The sequence below is a fragment of the Pseudophryne corroboree genome, chromosome 5 (genome assembly GCF_028390025.1).
Source record: "Pseudophryne corroboree isolate aPseCor3 chromosome 5, aPseCor3.hap2, whole genome shotgun sequence".
Classification (NCBI taxonomy): domain Eukaryota; kingdom Metazoa; phylum Chordata; class Amphibia; order Anura; family Myobatrachidae; genus Pseudophryne; species Pseudophryne corroboree.
Window position 1 is genome coordinate 470,336,519 of NC_086448.1, and position 24,054 is coordinate 470,360,572.

Genomic DNA, 24,054 nt, shown 5'->3' on the forward strand with positions numbered 1-24,054 from the left:
ATTGTGAGTTATTTGTGAAAAAGTTAAACTAAAAGTTAATTTTTATTTTTTTTGCACAATTTGTGTGTGTTCAGTAAAGCTCAGTAGGTGCCGTGCCACTACATTAATAAATATAAGCAATGTAAGTTGCAGTGTGAATTTTTCATTTGTGAAAAAACACATTTTTTTATATAACTGGTGTGTTCAATAAAGCTCAGTTGGTGCCATCCCACTACATTAATAAATACAAGGACTTTGAGTCAATATGGATCATGATCAGTTGATAGTAGAGCAGGAGTACCAATCAAGTACTTGAGATGTGGCTGCTGATGATCATGATATTAGTCAATGGTACATCAGTATCAACTAAAGCTCGTGCTCAAGGACATACAGGGTTTAAGATAGTGCACCTGAAATAAAAACAATACTTTACAAAGCTAAAGAAAAAACATCACCTCTAATAAAGGAAAAGTTTATTACCGAAAAATATAAAATTGCCAACACTGGAATCCACCATTACAGAACTCTATGTACTTTGTTTTATAGAGCAGCAGAGGTCTTCCTTCCTGAGTCTTTTTCCAAATTTTATTTGTTGCTACTTCACATGGTTTCAGTAGCTTGCATAAAACAGAGAGTATTCTCCAGTGTACTGGAGTATAGTAATTCCCCCTCCTCTCCCTATGTTGTAGCTTCTCTTGTAGGTTTTGATGTCTTGTTGCTGTTTCTCCATTCATTGGAGCATATAAGGGGGCCCATTCCACCTGGACACAACCTCTTGCTTCAACTGGTGGCATGGCAAATGAAGCTGTTCTTGCAGCCGCTTGCAATCTTCTATGGATAGAAAAGGCCATAAAATAAAAATAAAAAATAAATATTTGATCATTAAGATCATCCCCAATGTGGATTAAGATATGATTTGATTAAAAAAAATGTGAATAAAAAATGTAATAAAATGAACTTATAAGTCAATCTTTTCTTCCTTTACCTGCCTTCCACTCCATACATATGTACTTCCATCGGGCCTCTGATCTAGTTCTTCACTAATTAAAACAATCTTCGTTCCTTTCTATAGGGTCATATAGTTAATTAAACTGCTATCCTGTCTGCAGCGGCAGAGCCACTCTTTTTCCTAGATGTACCACATGTTTGTGCCACCCACCGCTGTTGCTTAGCCTAGTCAGTCAGCTACTATAGCTCGTTGCAATCTTTTGGTCTAAACTGGATGAAAACAATTTTAGGAGGTGTTCAAAATTGACTGGAAATGAATGGAAAAAGTGTATTTGAGGCTAATAATATTGTAGAAAGAAAAAGGCTCACATTATGTAATTTTAGCTGATATATATATATATATATATATATATATTTATATATAATAGAATGGAGGTGCGGCACTCACGGCATTCAATGTATATATATATATATATATAAAAGAAAGATACAGAACCAAAACACATGAGGGTAGATTTGGCAAAACAAATTAAAACCAAAACATTGGTGTCAGTGCACATGTCTACATTATACACACTATCAATGTATATATTGTTGATAGTTGTATTGATCTACAAAAATACATGCCACAGTATATCATTTAGCAAAATGTAACTTTATAATCAAAGCATACTGCAAGATGCAATTCAAACTGTAGAAAATAAGGGGTATTCTGAATATGTGCTGAAGATGTCTTTATTAGCATTGATTTGGTGAAAAGAAATGGATACATAGACATTACAAATATGAATTCAGCATTTCCTTGCATTAAACTGACAAGTGATTTTTTTTTCATTAGTATGTTTCAGTGTTTGGACAAAGAGGTAGATTGAGTTCCCCAGTTGCTACATCATCACCTGTCAACGCTTTCACACTGAAGTTATTCTGAAGTTATTCTGAATATGAATCAAGCAAACCTTCAGGTTGAGCGTTTCTGTAGCATAATGTTAATTGGTTTCAAGCAAAAAAAAAAAAATACAACATTTTTAAGATGGTAATAAGAGAAGAGAAAAATGAAAAAAAAAAGTAAATGACACTGAATTAGTGTAATAATGATGCTGGGGGCATCACATTCACATACACACCCGGACCTGGGGGTCGCCTTGGGGGTGCTGTTGGGGTCCTTTTATATTCTAGTTACCCCTACCAACTTATACCGCCAGAACCATCCCTTACATTCTCTACATTTGAAGTCCATGCTATACGCCTCTTTCAACCAGTCCATCTTAGAGTAGCTGTCATTTACTGCCCACCCTGTCATTGCCTTCAAATTCCTCGACAACTTTGCTTCCTGGCTTCCTCACTTCCTCTCTTCTGACATTCCCTCCATTATCCTAGGCGATTTCAACATCCCTATCAATAGCCCCAAAAAATCCCCTGCCCTGTGAATGAGAGCTCACTGGATCTGGTCTTCACTCACCGTTGTGATATTTCAGATTTTTCCAACTCCCCAATTTCCCTCTCTGATCACCATCTGCTCTCTTTTAACCTTTCTCTCTCTGCTTCCCCATCTCTACCTCCTAAGGCTACCATCACTAAGTGTAACATTGAGGCTATTGACATCACATTCCTATCCTCCCTGTTTGACTCAATTCTCTCCCCTATTCTCTCTCTCTCTTGCCCTGAACAAGCCAATTCCCTATACAATGCATCCCTTACTTCCACTCTTGACTGTCGCTCCACCAACCACTATTCACCCTAGCAAATTAACACCACAACCCTGGCACACCAAATGCACCAGATATCTGCAAAAATGCTCATGTACTGCTGAGCGACACTGGAGGAAAATGCGCTCTAAGGCAGACTTCCTCCATTTCAAACTAATTTTCTCATCCTTCAGTGCTGCCCTTTCTTTTGCTAAACAGTCATACAGTACTTCAAAAGCCTCATCTCCTTCCAGTCTTCCAACCCCAGCGCCTCTTTGCCAATCTCAACTCACTCCTCTGTCCACCTCCACCTTGTCTCCCCTCCTCACTCTCTGCTATTAACTTTGCCACTTCATATCCAAAATTGACTCCATACATCAGGATATTGCATCACACCAGACCATCAACAACCAGCCTCCTCCGATCCATTACCACCCCTCCCCATCCCTCTCACCAACTCTGACATCTTTCTTTGATGTATCTGGTGAGGAAGTCATGGCCCTCATCCGTTCTTCCCCCCTCACCACCTTCCCAGTTGACCATATCTTCTCCCGTCTGCTTTGCTACCTCTCTCCTTCTGCCTGTTCCAATCTTTCCTACCTTCTCAATCTCTCCCTCTCTCCCTCTCATCAGGCAGTGTCCCCTCTGCCTTCAAGCATGCACTCATCTCTCCTATTCTTAAAAAACCTACCCTTGATCCAAACACTCTCTCCAAGTACCGACCCATCTCTCTGTCTACAAACTCCTTGAGAGTATTGTCTACACAACTGCCTTACTTCCTTTCTTTCCTCGCATTCACTGCTTGACCCATTCCAGCATGGCTTCTGTCCTCTTCACTCCACTGAAACTGCTCCCACAAAAGTCTGCAATGACCTCCATGCTGCCAAATCTAAGGGCCACTACTCTCTACTCATTCTTCATGACCTCTCTGCTGCTTTTGACACTGAGGACCACCCTCTCCTTCTGCAAATCCTTCACTCCATTGGTCTGCATGATACTGTTCTCTCTTGACTGTCTTCCTACCTCTCTGACCGTTAATTCTCTGTCTCCTCTCATAACTCCACCTCCCCATCACTTCCACTAACTGTTGGTGTCCCCAAGTTTCTGTCCTTGGTCCTCTCCTTTTCTCTCTCAATACATACTCTTCAGGTGAGCAGATTAGTTCTTTTGACTTCCAATATCATCTCTACTGTATCATCTCTACTGTATGCTGATGACACTCAAATCTACCTTTGCTCCCCAAACATATCTCCCGCTCTCCTCACTCATATCTCCAGCTGTCTCTCTGCTATCTCTTCTTGGATGTCCCAGTGCTTTCTTAAACCTAACTTTCTTGGATGTCCCAGCACTTTCTTAAACTTCACATGTCTAACACCGTGCTGATCATCTTCCATACCTCCCGGATAACCTCACCTCCCACCATTTCATTATCTATTGAGGACACTACTATCACCTCTAGCCCCCAAGTTCGCTGTCTTGGAGTAATCCTTGACTTTTCCCTCTCCTCAAAACAACACATTCAGCACCTCTCACAAACCTGCTGTTTTCATCTAAAAAATATTTCCAGGATCAGATGCTTTCTGACGAGGATGCTACGAAGACCCTTATCCACTCACTGGTCATCTCCAGACTGGACTACTGTTATCTCCCCCTGACTGACATTCCTGACAAATACCTCATTCCACTCCAAGCTATCCTCAGTGCTGCAGCCTGGCTCATCTTCCTCACCAAATGCACTATGTCCACCTCCCCTCTCCTACAAGCCCTTCACTGGCTTTCTTTCCCTTTCAGAATTCAACTAAAACTTCTCACACTCACTTACTGTACAAAGCACTCACCCACTTCTCTCCCATTTACATCTCTGACCTTATCTCCCTTTACACTCCTACCTATCCTCTTAGCTCTTCTAATGCATGCCAACTCTCCTGCCTACTGATTACTTTCCCCCACTCCTACCTTCAAGATTTTTCATGTGCTGCTCCCTTTCTCTGGAATTCCCAACCTTTCTCCCTCAGACTCTCCACCTTTCTACAAAACTTCAAACGGGCTCTCAAGACCCACTTCTTCACCAAAACCAGCCAAATCTCATCATAGCCCTCTGTCCCACGCTCTCTGTGTACCCTGTCTGTGTCACCCCTGTCTGTCTACTCCTACCCTTTAGAATGTTAGCTCTCATGAGTAGGGGCCTCTTCCCTCATGTGCTTTTCCTTTTATTACTTTAATAGTCTTCAACTGCACTAAATCCAGCGGCCTTCTGCCACCTGATACTTATTTCAGTATCATCTGCTGATGTAGCTATGTTTATTTACCCTGTACTTGTCCTATATTGTCTTCCACTGTAAGTTGCTGTTTTCCTGTTTTAATTTTTTGTTTATGTACTCTGTAATTGGGCGCAGTGGAACCCTTGTGGCGCCATATAAATAAAGTATAATAATAATAATAATAATAATAAATATTATTATTAAATTTGGCCTTTCACTGCTACAGGAGACAAGTCAAGGATTTGTTGCCTATATTACAATTATTTATTCAAATTTATTTATATAGCACCCTATAATTATTTGGTGCTTTACAACTGAGAACAAACAGAGTAATAGAGTGAGACTGGGTATGAACAGAGAAGTAAGAGGACCATGTTCACAATTTGTTTAATCTCTTAATATTAGGTTAATTAGCTATTTATTTAGGTTCATTTTACAATGTATTACATCTCTCATTATAAGAACATGGACTGACTTTATGCATGGCAGCTCTGAGCAGGATATGGTTATGAATTCCCCTAAAAAGTATCATCTCCGTCTCTTTTTCCGATTGCAAAGATAAGGATTAAGTTCTGCAGTGCTCTATAAAATGAGATACATTAAATAAACTTCTACTAGTCTAGATCCACTAATAGAAGTATTCACCTACAGCAACCAGGGACATGCAATCAGGGTAGGCAGGGCCTCCCCCGTCATACTCCCTGTCTAACTCCTGAGATTTTATATAAAAATGATTAGAATAATACAAAAAATATATTTATTACATAAACATGTTTTTTTTAATTGCAATACTTTTATAGCTAACACTCACCAGCTTTGTGGAGCTCCCTGGAGCTGCAAGGAGATGAGAAATGAGTAAGCAACAGCTCTGCCTCGGTTCTACAGTCAGACATTGCTTTGCATAGCTAGGGGCAGGGACACCCCACAGGCAGTAAAGCTGTACAGAAAGTGAGCTAATAGAGACATTCCCTTGAGTGTGTGTGTGTGTGTGTGGGGGGGGAGGGGTGCCTTGTGCACATCTGGACACTTGGATGTGTCATGTGACCAGGGAAGTGCACTGTAGTTGGAGCTCAGTCAGCAGCAGCAAGAGAAGACAGAGGTATATTTACTAAAGTGCGAGTTTATAGAAGTGGAGATGTTGCCCATAGCAACCAATCAGATAGTAGTAGTTATCTTCTAAAAGGTGCTAGATAAATGATAAGTTGCTATGGGCAACATCTCCACTTCTATTAACCCACACTTTCATATAATATACAAAGTACTGCTATCCATGTAAATAAAATACAGATATACACAAGTAATATCTTAAGTGTAGATAACATATAGGTATAGACCAGAGGTCCTCAAACTCGGTCCTCGGGGGCCCACACAGTGCATGTTTTGCAGGTCTCCTCACAGAATCGCAAGTGAAATAATTAGCTCCACCTGTGGACCTATTAAAATGTGTCAGTGAGTAATTAATACACCTGTGCACCTGCTGGGTTACCTGCAAAACATGCACTGTGTGGGGTCCTGAGGACCGAGTTTGAGGACCTCTGGTATAGAGTAGACTGTCAATTTCATATCCAAAACCAATCAAATTCAGTAATACAGTACATGCCAAGATTATGACACTCAATTTTCAACATTCCAGGGTAATGACTGGCAGCTAACAATTTGTAGTCAAAATAATAGCCACGGTCAGTAACATTAAGAATATATAGAGCTTTTATCTCAACAATGAGGTAGATTTGAGGAGCACAGGTCATTAAGACAATCCATGGACTAGCAGTGGCATAAGTAAACTGCCAGACAAGCTATTCTGACTTGCCTGGACTAATAGACTGAGGAAATCACTGTAACATAGTATTTTGTATGCAGATGCAGCAGCAGTCGCACACACAGAATTTAGGCATGCAGCATATCATTTTAATCAGCAGCGTCATTTGCATAGTGATGACATTGATACATATTTTGTGGGTGAAATAAACAAAAAGATGCCTAGCAATAGTAAATGCGCTCACAAATAGGCACAAATTGAAGAGCTGTTTAACATGACTGCAGCAACATTGAGAGAGGACACATCTGTATGTGCGGCACTCACTTTCTGCTCTCAACCATGGCAGAGGAAGGTTTTGGTGTAGCCTGGATCCATGCAGTAATTTCATGTGGCCTGCACCAGCTGACTGAAAGGGCTCAGGACTAAGAAACAGAACAGAGGAACCAGCAGGTAGTAGTGCCACAGAGCCCATGTAGGTCTATGTGCTTCCAAAGGCAGTTGAACCTCAATGTAATCTCTGATGATGTCATGCATGACCTCATCAAAACTCAGCTTGAGCCAGACACTGCATGTTTGCAAGACTTATCAGGCCTACACAAACTTCTGGCAGTTCTGCCACTTCTTGGCTACTGGGAACTTTCAGACAGTGACAGGAAGGGTGGTTGGGATGTCACAAGCCACCTTCTTATGCTACCTGGGCCAAGTCCATGCTACACTCAAGACTCTCTCCAGCACCTACATTTGTTTCACTAGCCAGAAGTCACAGTGACATGATGTCAGGTTAGCTTTGTATAGTATCAAAGGCATGCCAAAAGCCATGCGTGCTATAGACTGCACAAACATTGAGCTAATCACAACCACACCTAGGGGGTAATTCCAAGTTGATTGCAGCAGGATATTTTTTAGCACTTGGGCAAAACCATGTGCACTGCAGGGGGGGGGGGGGGGGGGGGGCAGATATAACATTTGCAGAGAGAGTTAGATTTGGGTGGGTTATTTTGTTTCTGTGCAGGGTAAATACTGACTGCTTTATTTTTACACTGCAATTTAGATTGCAGATTGAACTCACCACACCCAAATCTATCTCTCTCTGCACATGTTATATCTGCCCCCCCTGCAGTGCACATGGTTTTGCCCAGCTGCTAAAAAAGTACCTGCTGCGATCAACTTGGAATTACACCCCTATTCTACAAATGTGCAGGTGCTTTTTGATGCAAACCAAAGAATCATGGGTAGTGTAGTGTGCTATCCTGGCTCATGCCTCAGTTCCTTCATCGTCACTCAGTGAACTCTGTGTGCTAAATTTGAGGCAGGGCACATGTCGGAGGGGCAGCTAATTGGTAATAACGCATTCCTCTAGTTACTTCCTTACTGCACACCTAGAATTGTTTTCAAGTTAACCTTCAAATAAAATCATTATTTTGCCTCACAGGGGACACTTGATACAGATGTATTTCTCTTGGCTTTTGACTCCATTGTCAATTCCTGATAGTATTGCATAGTGCAATTATTATGGCCTGTTATAATCTAGATTACGCTGTCTTGATAGACCTGGTGGACTACAGTATGTTATATAGTATTAGAAAGTTCTATGACATTGTGCACTGCTGCTACATGTTGCATAATCTGTGTCTTAATCCACCACCTCGGATTATGCATTGCGCAAACAGCAAGCAGTGCTACTGGTTTTATCTAGTGATCCTGTGAGCACAGATAATGGGAGGCTGGTTAGTGCTTTGGTGATAGCCAACTACTTCACAGTAAGTATTTTACACAACATTGCTATACAGTATTTTTTTTTTTAAATGTGTATTCTAAAATTGGTCAAATTAGTTAGCAACCTGCACAATGTACCAAGAAAGTGTTCATGTACGGCCTTCACTCTAAATGAACGTTTTCCCTTACCTGTGGTAGAATATGTACCCTAGGAAGATGATACACAGGTATTGCCCTACATGCCCTTTAGAATATAAGCTCTCATGAGCAGGGCCCTCAACCCTCATGTGCTTCTCTTACTTAAACCATATATGGCTGCACCAAATCCCATAGTTTTCTGCCACCCTAATATTTATGTCAGTGTTGTCTGCTGATGTAGCTATGTTTATTTACCCTGTACTTGTCCTATATTGACTTCAACTGTAAGTCACTATTTTCCTGTTTTGATTATTCATTTATGTACAATTGGGTTCTGCAGATCCCTTGTGGCACCATATAAATAAAGAATAATAATAATAATAATAATAATAATAATAAAAAAAAGATTGTACATCTGGTGCAAAGCATGTAGTCCCTCCTGAAATATGTGCTGCAGCCATTTCTGAAAAAGTGCTTAACATTACCAATGTCACTTAGAGATAAACAATATTTTGCCCATACACTTTCAATGATATGTCAGTGTATTTATACATTTTAACCCATAAAAAGTACACAAGATAAGTTTACACTTCTTTTAAAGTGCGTTATGTTTTAAAATAACTAATTTCACGAGAACAGGATTTACACTGAAAAATAATTGCAAGGAATAAAAGGAATGGTTTTCAGCAGGTTGTATTTGTTCAACACCACCATATAATGTTAGTGAATTCACATTAATGTGGTATGTATGTTTGTAAATGAAGCCAAAATGAGGCCTCAAACACAAATAGCAATATACAGTATTTGGTTGTTAATAACTATAGAAATATCAATGAATGAATAGATATGTTTAGCTGACAAATTCAACCAAGATTGTTTTTGCAGCATACAAATTATACACGACGAATGCAAATCGTTAGTAAAAATATGTATTACATTTGCAAAAATCATTCTCCTTAAATGCTTAAGAATGAGCATAATATAAACAGCAATGCGTTGTAATCAGCATAATTTAAACAATGTTTCTTGGTCAGCATAATAATTTTGAATTAATTTTTTAAAGAGTAACAAAACAAGACAATAACTGCTTTGGTTCAAGAATATACATTAATGCTAGAGAAGATTCTTCGTAAACAATAATGTAATTTTGTATGATATTTACACAAATACAGTATTTATCATTGTCCCCAGAGCTGGATTTAGTGGACAGGCTGCTCCTAGGCACAATGAAATTGTACGGCCCCTCCCCCTAGCACAATGATATCAGCTGCTGAACATCCAACCCCCCCTCCTTTTTACAGGGCTTAATAACTCTCCATCTGTACCTTTGCTCAGGTGCTCGGTGTCTCTGCAGCCATTTGACCCATCTGTCCGTCAGCCCTCCATCCGCTGCTGGTCTGATGCAGTGGTGGGAGGGGAGAATACCATGCTGCGCAGCTGCTCTGATGCGGGTGTGGTGGGAGATAATTGTACCCAGGGCAAATATTTCCTTTGGTGCCCCTCCCCTTCCCCACTGAAAACAGGGACAGTGTGCACCGAAGGTGCACGACAGACTTACAGTGTCATGGCTACATGGGAAGTGGTGTGGCCACATAATAGCACCAATTCACATTACACTACACAGTAGTGTCCATCAGTCACAATACACCACACAGTAGTACCCTTAATACACACCAGGAAAAGCCACTTATACATATTGCACCAGGTAGAGCCCCTTATTCACATTACACCAGGCAGAGCCCCTTTTATGCATGCAATGCCAGGTAGAGCCCTTTTTCTATACATTACACCAGGTAGAGTCCCTTATACACATTGCATTAGACTACTCATACTTACGTTTAATTATGTGGTTAGGGACAGGATTCGTTCCTGTTTGTCCACATATCTAATGAATGGCAGACACCAGCACTGGTTTTGCCTATTGCATTGACCAGAAATAATTTGAATTGGTCTGCTGTCACCAAACCTGGGCACCCTGCAAGTGTCCCAAGGCACCCCAGGGTGCCACGGCACACAGTTTGAGAACCACTGTCTTACACACATTAATTCAGGTAAAGCCATTTATACAGATTGTTCCAGGTAAGCCTCTTATACATGTTACAACAGGTAGAGCCCCATATACCCATTACACCAGATAGAGCCCCTTATACACACTATGCCCTGTAGAGCCTCTTATACACATTGCACCAGGTAGAGAGCCTCTTATACACAATGCACCAGGCAGAGCCCTTTTATACACATTATGCCAGACAGAGCCCTTTTATACACATTATGCCAGAGAGAGCAACTTTTGTACAGGTTACGCCAGATAGAGCCCCTTATACACATTGCACCAGACAGAGCCCCTTGCACACATTCAGGGCAGCCATCAGGGGGGGCCCATTCCTGGCTTGTACAGCCAATATCTGGAAAGCTGCACAGGCAGTGCAACAACAGCAGGCTGATGCGCAATGAGGACTTAAAACAAGCCTTCCCTGAACATAAGCTCTGTGAAACGTTCCTGCAGGTCCACAATGCTCCACCTATATATGTAACGTCATGATGTGTGACATCACATATGGGGTGGAGCGGTGTGACAGAATCTTATTTTTGCTGGGGGCCCTGTCTATTTTGTCAGTCTTGGGCCCCACAATTTCTGATAGCAACCCTGCACACATTGCGCCAGGTAGAGCTTCTTGTGCACACTGTGCAAGGTACAGCCTCTTATACACATTGCGTCAGGTAGAGATTCTTATACACATTGTGCCAGGTAGAACCTCTTATACACATTGCACCATGTAGATCCTCTTATAAACATTGCACCAGTTTGAGCCTCTTACACACATTGCCAAGTTGAGCCCATTATACACATTGTGCCAGGTAGCCCCTTATACACATTGTGCCAGGTAGCCCCTTATACACATTGCATTAGGTAGCCAATTATACACATTGCACCAGGTAGCTCATATACACATTACACCAGGTAGCTCCTTATACATTTTGCAACAAGAAGCCACTTATACACATTGCACCAAGTAGTCCACTATACACATTGCCCCAGGTAGCCCCTTATACACATTGCACCAGGTAGCCCATTATACACATTGCATCAGGTAGCCCCTTATACACATTGCAGCAGGTAGCCCATTACACACATTGCACCAGATAGCCCCTTATACTGTAGCATTGCACCAGGTAAGAGAGATAAGAGATCGAGAGCAAGTGAGTGTGTCACTCATCACCATCCACACCAGCTCCTGTCCCTCAGCTCCCAGCTCTTTCTGCCCGTCATCAAGTGAGTAGCTGTGGGGGGGTTGCGGGCAGCGGGAAGCAGGCGGATGAGGGATGCATGCAGTAGGAGGCGGTCAGGGTGGGTGACGAATAGCTAAATGTTGGGTGCAGTCAGCAGGTAGACGCTGATGACACTGGCGGGGTGACTGCCCACCCTGCTAGTCCAGCCTCACTTAAATCTGCCACGAGGAGGGTGGAGGACTGCTATGCTGCTCCTCTGTTTTTTTGGGGTGGGGACTTCTGTCTGTGCTTCCCCCAGCAGGTAACGTCCTTAGTCACGTGCCTCAGTCATAGGCTGCTGCACAAAGGTGTCCTCCACATCTGACTCCGTTGCCACTTTCCTCTTCCATCGCAGCAAAAAACACTTAATACTAAAAAATAAAAGAAAATAATAAACCCCTATAGCACCACCTCTCTCACACACACAACACCTACAGATGGAGCCCTATTCATCTTTGCCTTTAATAGGATTAATTGAGCCAGGGCAGTCGGACTTAATCCTCTGCTGTAATGATTTAGGGGGTCATTCCGAGTTGATCGCTAGCTGCATTCATTCGCTGTGCAGCGGTGAGGCAAAAAAATTGCACTTCTGCACATGCGTATGTGGCGCAATGCGCACGCACGACGTACTATTACAACGAATGATGTAGTTTCACACAGGGTCTTCCAAGCTTTTTAGTCGCACTACTGACCGCAGAGTGATTGACAGGAAGAGGGCGTTTCTGGGTGTCAACTGACCGTTTTCAGGGAGTGTTCAGAAAAATGCAGGCGTGCCAAGAAAAATGCAGGCGTGCCAAGAAAAACGCAGGCATAGCTGGGTGAACGCAGGGCGTGTATGTGACGTCAAAACAGGAACTGAACAGTCTGAAGTGATCGCGAGCGCTGAGTAGGTCTGAAGCTACTCTGAAACTGCACAAAATTATTTTGTAGCAGCTCTGCGATCCTTACATTCGCACTTCTGCTAAGCTAAAATACACTCCCAGTGGGCAGCGGCATAGCGTTTGCACGGCTGCTAAAAACTGCTAGCGAGCTATCAACTCGGAATGACCATCTTAATCCCCTGTTGTATTGTTCTCTCTGTATTGTATTGCAGCTGAGAACAATAGATGAAAGGCTTATGCTAATAAACCATGGTGCACCTAGGATATAGAACTCTCCTCTCCAACAACTGTGCAACCACCTCATCTACAATCCACCACAAACACCACTAATGCATGTGTTCCCTGTGGTTTGTGGGCATTTTTCTAACAACGTGGTAAAGTCACTGTAGCATGTGCATTTTTTTACTAATTGGAATGTGTTTAGGGATTTTGCCACTTTACAACGACTTGTGGTTCAAATTGAGATGTGGTGGGATTTGAGATACGACTTATGGTCGTACCAAACCAACTCATACAATTGACAACTCATACAAATTGAAGTATGAGTTGGCATGTGCTGGCATGCAGGTTCTGAGGCATTTTAGTGCAATTTATTGTGACCTATAGCGCATTCATTTGTGACTTCTAAAGTGACTTCCCATGTGAAAACAGCAAAATCAACAAACCTGACAAAATTCAACTACATAAACAATCACAAGACACAAGACGAAATGCTTGTTAGTAAATTTACTATTTCTGTTCTGCTGATTAGGGGCAAAAACTGGTGATTATGGGCAAATGGTATACACCCCCAAAACTGATTCTTAGTAGATTTCACCACTTTAATCTTTCTCTCCTGCCACTCCTCTTCTGCTGCATCATTCTGTCAGCGCAGTCACTGGATCGCCATAACCTCATCAGCTTACAGTAGTTCAAGCTGCTCACAGACTTGCAAAGCTCTTACTAATGCCTACTCTCCCTACATCTCATTATAAAATACACACCAGTTCTGCTGCTTCACTTTCCCTCTGACTTACACCTTATTTACACACTTTCAGTTCATTCTTCCTTACTCTTTTCTAAGACCTATGGAATCCTTGCCTGTCCATACCAGACTTTCACCCAAACTAGGGGTATATTTACAGTAGTAAGAATTGTAGGGGTAATTCAGAGTTGATCGTAGCAGCAAATTTGTTAGCAATTGGGTAAAACAATGGGGGTAATTCTGAGTTGATCGCAGCAGGAACTTTGTTAGCAGTTGTGCAAAACCATGGGGGTCATTCCGAGTTGTTCGCTGGTTGCTGATTTGTTGCTAATTGCGCATGCGCAAGGCACGCAGGACTCATGCGCTTAGTTATTTAACTAAAAACTTAGCAGATTTGCTGTGGATCCTGCGGCGCTTTTCAGTTGCTCTGCTGATCGGTGACTGATTGACAGGAAAGGGGCGTTTCTGGGTGGTAACTGAGCGTTTTCCGGGTGTGTGCTAAAAAATGCAGGCGTGTCACGAAAAAACGCAGGAGTGTCTGGAGAAATGGGGGAGTGGCTGGCCGAACGCAGGGCGTGTTTGTGACGTCAAACCAGGAACTAAACGGACTGAGGTGATCGCAATCTGTGAGTAGGTCTGGAGCTACTCAGAAACAGTAAAGAATTATTTATTAGCAGTTCTGCTAATCTTTCGTTTGCTATTCTGCTAAGCTAAGATACACTCCCAGAGGGTGGAGGCCTAGCGTGTGCAATGCTGCTAAAAGCAGCTAGCGAGCGAGCAACTCAGAATGAGGGCCCATGTGCACTGCAGGGAAGGCAGATATAACATGTGCAGAGAGAGTTAGATTTGGGTGTGGTGTGTTCAATCTGCAATCTAAATTGCAGTGTAAAAATAAAGCAGCCAATGTTTACCATGCACAGAAACAAAATAACCCACCCAAATCTAACTCTCTCTGCACATGTTATATCTGCCTCCCCTGCAGTGCACATGGTTTTGCCCAACTGCTAACAAAGGCCCTCATTCCGAGTTGTTCGCTCGCAAGCTGCTTTTAGCAGCTTTGCACACGCTAAGCCGCCGCCTACTGGGAGTGAATCTTAGCTTCTTAAAATTGCAAACGAAAGATTCGCAATATTGCAAAAAGACATCTCTGTGCAGTTTCTGAGTAGCTCGAGACTTACTCTGCCAGTGCGATCAGTTCAGTGCTTGTCGTTCCTGGTTTGACGTCACAAACACACCCAGCGTTCGTCCAGACACTCCTCCGTTTCTCCAGCCACTCCCGCGTTTTTCCCAGAAACGGTAGCGTTTTTTCACACACTCCCATAAAACGGCCTGTTTCCGCCCAGAAACACCCACTTCCTGTCAATCACATTACGATCACCAGAACAAAGAAAAAACCGTGAGTAAAATACCTAACTGCATAGCAAATTTACTTGGCGCAGTCACAGTGCGGACATTGCGCATGCGCACTAAGCGGAAAATCGCTGCGATGCGAAAAAATTTACTGAGCGAACAACTCGGAATGACCACCCAAGTTCCTGCTGCGATCAACTCAGAATTACCCCCAATGAGCACTGCAGGGAGGGCAGATATAACATGTGCAGAGAGAGTTAGATTTGGGTGGGGTGTGTTCAAACTGAAATCTAAATTGCAGTGTAAAAATAAAGCTGCCAGTATTTACCTTGCACGGAAACAAAATAACCCACCCAAATCTAACTGTCTCTGCAAATGTTATATCTGTCACACCTGTAGTGCACATGGGTCCTCATTCCGAGTTGTTCGCTCGCTACCTGCTTTTGGCAGCATTGCACACGCTAGGCCGCCGCCCTTTGGGAGTGTATCTTAGTTTAGCAGAATAGCGAACGAAAGATTAGCAGAACTGCTACTAAATAATTCCCTGCAGTTCCTGAGTAGCTCCAGACCTACTCACAGATTGCGATCACCTCAGTCCGTTTAGTTCCTGGTTTGACATCACAAACACGCCCTGCGTTCAGCCAGCCACTCCCCCTTTTCTCCAGACACTCCTGCGTTTTTCCCTGACACGCCTGCATTTTTTAGCACACTCCCGGAAAACGCTCAGTTACCACCCAGAAACTGTCAATCAATTTCCTGTGAATCATTCACCGATCAGCAGTGCGACTGAAAAGCACCGCAGGATCCACAACAAAATTGCTAAGTTTTTAGTTAAATAACTAAGCGCATGCGCCCTGCGTGCCTTGCGCATGCGCAATTAGCAACAAATCGCAGCATAGCGAAAATCGGCAACGAGCGAACAACTCGGAATGACCCCCCTGGTTTTGCCCAGTTGCTAACAATGAACTACTGCACCATCAACTCTTAATTACCCCCACAGTGTTTGGTCTGAGCTTAACCATGCTGGGCATCACTGGGATACATGAGAGATTTTCAAGATAAAACACTCACATTTACTAAGAATTGCATTTGACAGAATTGTGTTTGTTGATAGTCTATGCAATCATGTTTAATAGCGTTCAAGTTCAGTTATGTTGTGGCAGAATTATCAAGTCCTGTCTATGGGCCTACTGTAATTCAGACATGATCGCTAGCAAGCGATTTTTGCACTGCTGCGATCGGATAGTCGCCACCTACAGAGGGAGTGTATTTTAGCTGTGCAAGTGTGCGAACGCATGTGTAGCAGAGCTGCGATCACATCAGCCTGTCCAGGACTGGAATTGACGTCAGGAACCCTTCCTGCAAATGCTTGGACATGCCTGTGCTTTTACAGACACTCCCTGAAAACGGTCAGTTGACACCCACAAATGCCTTCTTCCTGTCAATCTCCTTGTGATTGCCTGTACGAACTGATCCATCACACAAACCAATCACTGAGTGGCTATCCGCTTTGTACCCGTGTGATCAGGTCTGAATTACCCCAGTGAGCAGTGTGTCTGGAGAAGCCTGCACAGATCATTGTGATCTGTGCAGTGCTTCTTTGTGGTTCAGTGTAAAAAAAGCTTTAAATATTCCCCCCCCCCCCCAAAACTTTGTGGGATGCCCGCAAATGCATAACCAGCCTCAGACTTTTTAAGCTTACTGTGGTCCTAAAAATACAGAGAAAACAATGCATAGAGTTTCCTTGTATTTAAAGAAATGGCATCAGGCCGTACTTGCCTACTTTTTAAAATTAGTTTCAGGGAGATTGTTCTAACAGAGGGGGTCATTCTGAGTTGTTCGCTCGGTAAAAATCTTCGCATCGCAGCGATTTTCCGCTTAATGCACATGCGCAATGTCCGCACTGCGACTGCGCCAAGTAAATTTGATATGCAGTTAGGATTTTTACTCACGGCTTTTTCATCGTTCTGGCGATCGTAATGTGATTGACAGGAAATGGGTGTTACTGGGCGGAAACAGGCCGTTTTATGGGCGTGTGGGAAAAAACGCTACCGTTTCCGGAAAAAACGCAGGAGTGGCCGGAGAAACGGGGGAGTGTCTGGGCGAACGCTGGGTGTGTTTGTGACGTCAAACCAGGAACGACAAGCACTGAACTTATCGCAGATGCCGAGTAAGTCTGGAGTTACTCAGAAACTGCTACGAGATGTGTAATCGCAATATTGTGCATACATCGTTCGCAATTTTAAGAAGCTAAGATTCACTCCCAGTAGGCGGCGGCTTAGCATGAGCAAATCTGCTAAAATCCGCTTGCGAGCGAACAACTCGGAATGACCCCCCAGAATGTGCAACGTGCTGTTGAGGGGGCGTATCATGTACCACCCAAAGGGCATATCTAGCTCCACCTATGGGCATACCTATTACCACTCAGGGGTGTGTCCTGCAGCAGAGCTGCTGGGTTTAGTATCTGTGTGGTTCCCAGTGCAGGGGTACTAGCAATATGGAAGGTTTGTGGGCAAGGTGAGGTCACTTAATTGAATTTAAAAATCACCCTTTGCTCCCTCCTGTAATGACCCAGCTGGCGTATACAAAACAAAACAAAACAATTTCAGCTCTATTATTTAAGTAGATATAGCAATTCATTTACACATAAAAAACAACATAAATGTATTAAACAGATGTAAAATGCTGGTACCTGAACAAGATTAAGCTGTAAAAAAATAGAAAAAGCTACAATGCAACATGTAACATATTGCCATCCATCAAAATAATTTATGCTACGTGGTTGCAACCAATTAACACATTTGTGACCACTGCAAGTTGTACAAATACTGTTGGACTTTCAAAGACACTTTTTTTATTCAAGTGAACCTGATTAGACACTCTGTCTAATCAGGTTCACTTGAATAAAAAAAGTGTCTTTGAAAGTCCAACCAATAGCCCAGATAAGTAGGACTATATAAGAAAGAGTGCAGTAAACAATTAGAGAGGAAGGCTGAGACACTTGTCCAATGAAGAGTTCTCCTTAAAAATAGTAATTAGCCAAAAGCACTGCACATTCATTTCAATAGTCTAAAAAGCTGTGGCCAGGTTGGGTACAGGATCCTGACAGTCACAATCCTGACACATTTTGGTACTGTAACCCTTAACCTCCCCCTAACCCACCCCTCCTGCAGCCTAACCCTACCCCCCCCAGCCATACCCTCCTATCCACCTGTCCTTCAGCTTAACCCTCAACAGCCTAACTCTGACCTCGCAGCCTAACCCTTAGCTTCTCCAATCTCCCCCCACAGCCTAACCCAATCCACCCTCCTTCCCCTTCCTTACAGTCTCACCCTAAACCTAATGCTTACTGGCAGAATTTGTCGGGATGCCACTGTCGGTATTGTGACCGTTGGCATCCTGACTGTTGGGATGCAGACTACATCCCCTCTTGCCAGTGTGACAAGTCTCCCTGATTAGCCATGGGACCCAAATAAACTGCTCACCTGCAGACCCAAGTGCCAATGCTGTTAATAATCAGATGATATACTTTGCCAGGGCTGGTTATATGGCATCGTTGGAGTCCTGCAAAGAGTGATTTTAAGTGGTGCATGCAGGCCTACAGACCCAGGAAGCTAGTGTAATATCTCTATCTATTAGCTATATGTAATAATACAAGCTGCTGCTACGTTTTTTTCTAAATCCTAGTAGGCTAAAGTACCTCTGGCTTATGAACCATGTGACATGCGCCGGCTGGGGAGGAGCAAGGTTGCTATTGCCTTTAGTGACCAGATAGCTATGTGGAGTGAGCCACCGCATCTGGGCTCCCATGTTCGGACCTTGCTCCTCCCCCTGTTGTCGCATGTAACAGGGGTCCTTTAGCCTGGTAGGATTTAGACCTAACCCTGCTGCTACTGCTAATTTCCCAGCCCTTACAGTATAGTGGTTGGCAGGAGAGAGCAGCGGAGAGTGACCTGATGCTGCACTTGGACAGTAGTAGGGTCCAAAGCTGGTAGTGTCACAAGCTCAGGGCCAGTGCAGGCAGCTCAGCGGCATCTGAGACTGGCAGAGTGGCTTTGATTGATGAGGGCTGCCGCAGTGAGGCTGAGAGCAGAGTTAGAGCCGGCAATGGCAATGATTGTGAGTTGTGCCTTTCTGAATGTGCACTGCTAGGCTTCCACTGCTACCCACAATCCTGCGGTGGCGGGCCTTTAAGTGACATGATGTCATTTGTCATGATGTCTCCTGTACAGGTCCTGCCTCCGTCATTTCAGGACTCATGCATGCAGGGCCGGTGAAAGGATTCTAGGCGCCCTAGGCAAAGCTATACAATACTGCCCCTGCCTCACCCGATACCCTCCCGCCAGCTGCTCACATACAGATGGAGCCATGCTCTTCTATGCCGTAATGCATACGCATGTGCGCACGCATCATAATGTGAACATGCTGCACTGCGACTGGCCACAGCGGGCATTCACTCCTTAGGCTTTAATGGTGTGCGCAGCAATGATGAGCGTGGCTACATCTGTACAAGGTATATCAGGACACCTCTGTATGCAGGCCGCAGTTGTACTCCCTGATTTGAAGAGGGTCTCCCATTGGCCGGGATGTATTAACATTCTCCGTCACGCTAATCCCCCTGTTGCCGCTGTGGAGTTGTTTCTGGCAATGTGCCAATAAAGCTATCATGAAAAATACTTTGTTTGGCGGCGTCAAGAAATACCATAATATCCCCTTGACTGTATTTCTTCTCATAGATGGCCAGGGTTGGACTGGCACACAGGGGTACAGGGGAAACCACCCATGGGCCCTACTGCCTGGACGCTCACCCCCTCCTCTAGGGATCAGGTTTGAGACTATACTGTTACTAATCTAGTACATTATCATGCATGCACTACAGTTTTTACTGTACATACTTTTCTAGGGGACCATCAATTGGGAAATGGTTAGGCAAACCATTTAGAGACTAGCCCTCTAGAGACTGGCCACACCCCTAAACATGGGCCCCTACCATTGTATTCCCCCGGTGGGCCCTATATGCCCCTGTCCAACTCTGTAGATGGCTGAGGGGATAGGTGACCGCAGTAATGTACTAACAGCTGTCACAAATTCTTACGGCTATCGTTTGATGTACTGTATTTTTAACACGATGTTTAGCAGGCAGTAGTGTTCTTTTACATGCCTAATTTTTTACTTTTTTCTATAAAGCCCAAGGTGATTGCTGCCGTGTGTAAAAAAAAAATGTTTTTAAACTATTAATATTTTATATACACACTGTATGTATGTATGTATATGTATATATATATATATATTGTCAAAGTCGAAAAATATTGCAGAACACACATAACGTACAAACTACACACACATGCCCGCTGCGCGTGCACTTGTTCCGCCGTGCGTGCACATATCCGCAATTTGCGTATGATCGCTCCCGCGGTCCTGCGCGTGGTATGGGTATTTACGGCAGAGTTTGTGAGCGCATGGAGGGCTATCAAAACATTACATATTTAATCCAAATAGTGCACATTGTACACATAGTCCCCCTGCACCACATCAGAAAGTATCAACAGTTTAAATGATTCCAGAACAAAGGGATTCACCTTTACAGGATAAGAGGGGACAGATTGAGGTTATAAGGTGGTGTTTGGTATCCAGCTGTAGGGTATTTTAAGGGTAACATTCCGGTGTTGGTTTGCGGAAGATCGCATGTTCCTGAGGATAGTTAGGTACAGAAGCAGAATATAGATATAAACTATATTTACTGTATATTATGTATGCGGCGGGAATCCAGAGGAGACCACCCACAAGAGCAGTTAAGAAAGACATCGCCCACCTTTTCAAATCGACCTATGACCTCTCCTGTACTGTGAAAGTGCATCCCTGTGTCCAATGGACAAAGGGATTACAGTATCCATTGTATTGCTTTTGGAAGAATTGTATAAATAAAGCCTGCTGCAGCCTGGCCACTCTAAAGACTCACAACGCAATCAACCTGATAGCGGAGGACCGGGCCGGGTTGCGCAAGCGAATATTCTCATGTATGTACATTGACTGTAGCCATTTACTCTGTTGTATTGTAGTGCATAATTTGTATTGTTAACCCCCTTTCAGAAATATTACTCTGTGGTGTCGGAACCCAGTGATTAACTACAAATCGGTGTTGTGTCCTCTTATCCCTGCTAAGGTTTAAAGTGTATTGCATTGCCTAATTGTATAAGGTTTAAAAGCGTATTAATTGGGTGTGTACGCGCTGTGAGTACTTTGTATCGTCAGCGCGGCGTGTATACGCAAAGTCCATACATTGTACGGGACTCACTACGCAAATTGCGTAAAAGGTACGTAGAGTGCATATTAAGTCTAGCGGCCGCAGCGACTCCATGGTAAAAGTGTGTTTAAAGGTACAGGTTGAGTATCCCTTATCCAAAATGCTTGGGACCAGAGGTATTTTGGATATGGGATTTTTCCGTATTTTGGAATAATTGCATACTATAATGAGATATCATGGTGATGGGACCTAAATCTAAGCACAGAATGCATTTATATTTCACATACACCTTATACACACAGCCTGAAGGTGCTTTTAGCCAATATTTTTAATAACTTTGTGCATTAAACAAAGTGTGTGTACATTCACACAATTCATGTATGTTTCATATACACCTTATACACACAGCCTGAAGGTCATTTAATACAATATTTTAAATAACTTTGTGTATTAAACAAAGTTTGTGTACATTGAGCCATCAGAAAACAAAGGTTTCACTATCTCACTCTCACTCAAAAAAGTCCGTATTTCGGAATATTTGGATATGGGATACTCAACCTGTATAGCTTTCTGTTTTAGTATAAAATCGACATTATCAATATATATATATATATATATATAGTAATCATGCAAATATTTTTATTGTTATACATATAATCATGAATATATATACAGTGTATATATATATATATATATATATATATATACAGTGTATATATATATAATATATATATATATACAGTATATATGTGTATATATATATATATATATATATATACGCACACACATATACATATACACAGTATGTATGAATAGCTATATTGGCACTCAATTTACAAACTGTTACATGCATCAAAAGAACATGCATGTATCACTGTAATGGCACTCAGGTTATAAGAAAGTAACAAACCTTTAATTGATTTTAACCACTTAGTACTGGCAGCTTGCTAGCAACATCTGTCCAATATGCGGGATGATCAGGCTATGGGGAAGGGGGGAGGGGGGTAGTAGGGGTGTGTGTTAATATGTGGGATGAATTGGTGGGGGGTGTAATATGAGGGAGTGGGGAGGATAGCATGCGGGAGGCACACGCGGGGAGGGGGTGAATATGCAGCAGTGAATCACAGGGGGGGGGGCGGGTAACATGCTGAAGGCAGGTCACAGTGAGTTTTGTATGTATGTACTATGCGGGAGGCAATCGCTGGAGGGGGGTGGGTAGCATGTGGCAGACAATCGCAGGAGGGTAATATACTGGATGCAATCGCGGGAGGCGGGGGATGCTAAAAAGCGGGATGCAATCGCGGGAGTGGGGCAGGTAACGTGGAAGACAATCACGGGTGGGTAATATGCGGGATGAAATCACGATATGTCATTGCGGGAGGCGGGTAACATGCCGAAGACAATAGCGGGAGGCGGGGGCAGTTAAAAAGCGGGATGTAATCGCGGTAGGGGTGGCGCCAGGTAACATTGGAGTCTGCATTAACACAGGTTCTGTCGTGGTGTGGGGCGGGTAAATGCTGGGGTCTATCACGGGTGGGGGGAGGATTGCAGACAGAGGAGCATCAGCAGACAGTGCTACAGAATTTTACAAAAGCCGCCCTGCTTATCACCCGATAGGTTACACGACACTGTGACTCACCCATGCCACACAGACTTCAGTTAAGCGGCTGCTGCATCCCTGGGGAGCTAAGAGAATGAACAATAAAGGAGGCAATCTTTTCTCTGCAGCGTGTGGTGCCGCCCTCCAGTGGCCGGCGCCCATAGGCAGCTGCCTAAAGCTGCCTAATGGTGGCGCCGGCCCTGCATGCATGCCCAGTCCAGATTCTCATGGGGGACAGTGAAAACTGGGAAGACAAGTAAGATTTTCAGGGCAGCGGGATGCTATATTAAAAACTGGGGGCCTCCCACTTAATGCTGGTAGATAGGCAAGCCTGGGATAGCAGGGTCTCTAAATCAAATAAACACTCTCCAGTATGTGCTGTGCATAGGTGTGCGCAGGGGGGGTGCCTGGTGCGCACAGGCACCCCCTAATGTCTGGCATCACGATCTAACATGCCTGATGCAGCGATCGCCGAGCAGGCTGATTACTGTCCCCTCTGCGCTGCACCCTCTCAGGACCGCATTACTGACCAGACGCCTGGGTTAATCAAGGATGCCACCGCCTACCCATCACACCTGCCACATTCCCACCTCTCTCCTTCTATGCTATGCCAACGCCAGACACTGATGAGGATCAGCATGCAGTTCAGTACTGACAGGCGGCCGGCAGCAGCATTAACACGTCACTAGTTTTTCCAGCAGCAGCAGTACTAGTCTGCGACTGTCAGTGTCAGTGAGTGACTGATTTGTAAGTAAGCTGCTGCAGCTTGCAGGGGAAAGAGAGGGGGAGCCAGACCAGGCTGAGGACGAGCAGGGTAACTGCAGTGAGTGCCATCAGGGGTGTTTGTCTGCCAATGTATCTGCTTTATTAGGATTGGCACAAGGGTGGATATTTTATATTGCATTGACGCCAATAGATGGTGCTAGACACGCCCAAAAGGCGGTGCTAGGCATACCCCTCCGACGGTGCACCCCCTAATAAAATGTGCTGCGCACGCCTATGGTGCTGTGTGAGTTACTATGCCTCATCCTGTGTAAGGAATGTCAGACTTCAAAGACACAATCAGGTAGCTGGGTAGATTTCAGACCTAAAACATAGGGGGCGTAACCAATAATCCACGGTCGATGACCGCAGGTAATTGTATTGCCGAGGGCTATCTTATTAGCCCCGATGCGGGGTGCTGCTCCCCCTGATGCTGGCACTTATAGCTGATTATGCTTCGGATGCCACAGGCACCTGAAGCAAAATCCGCGATAAGC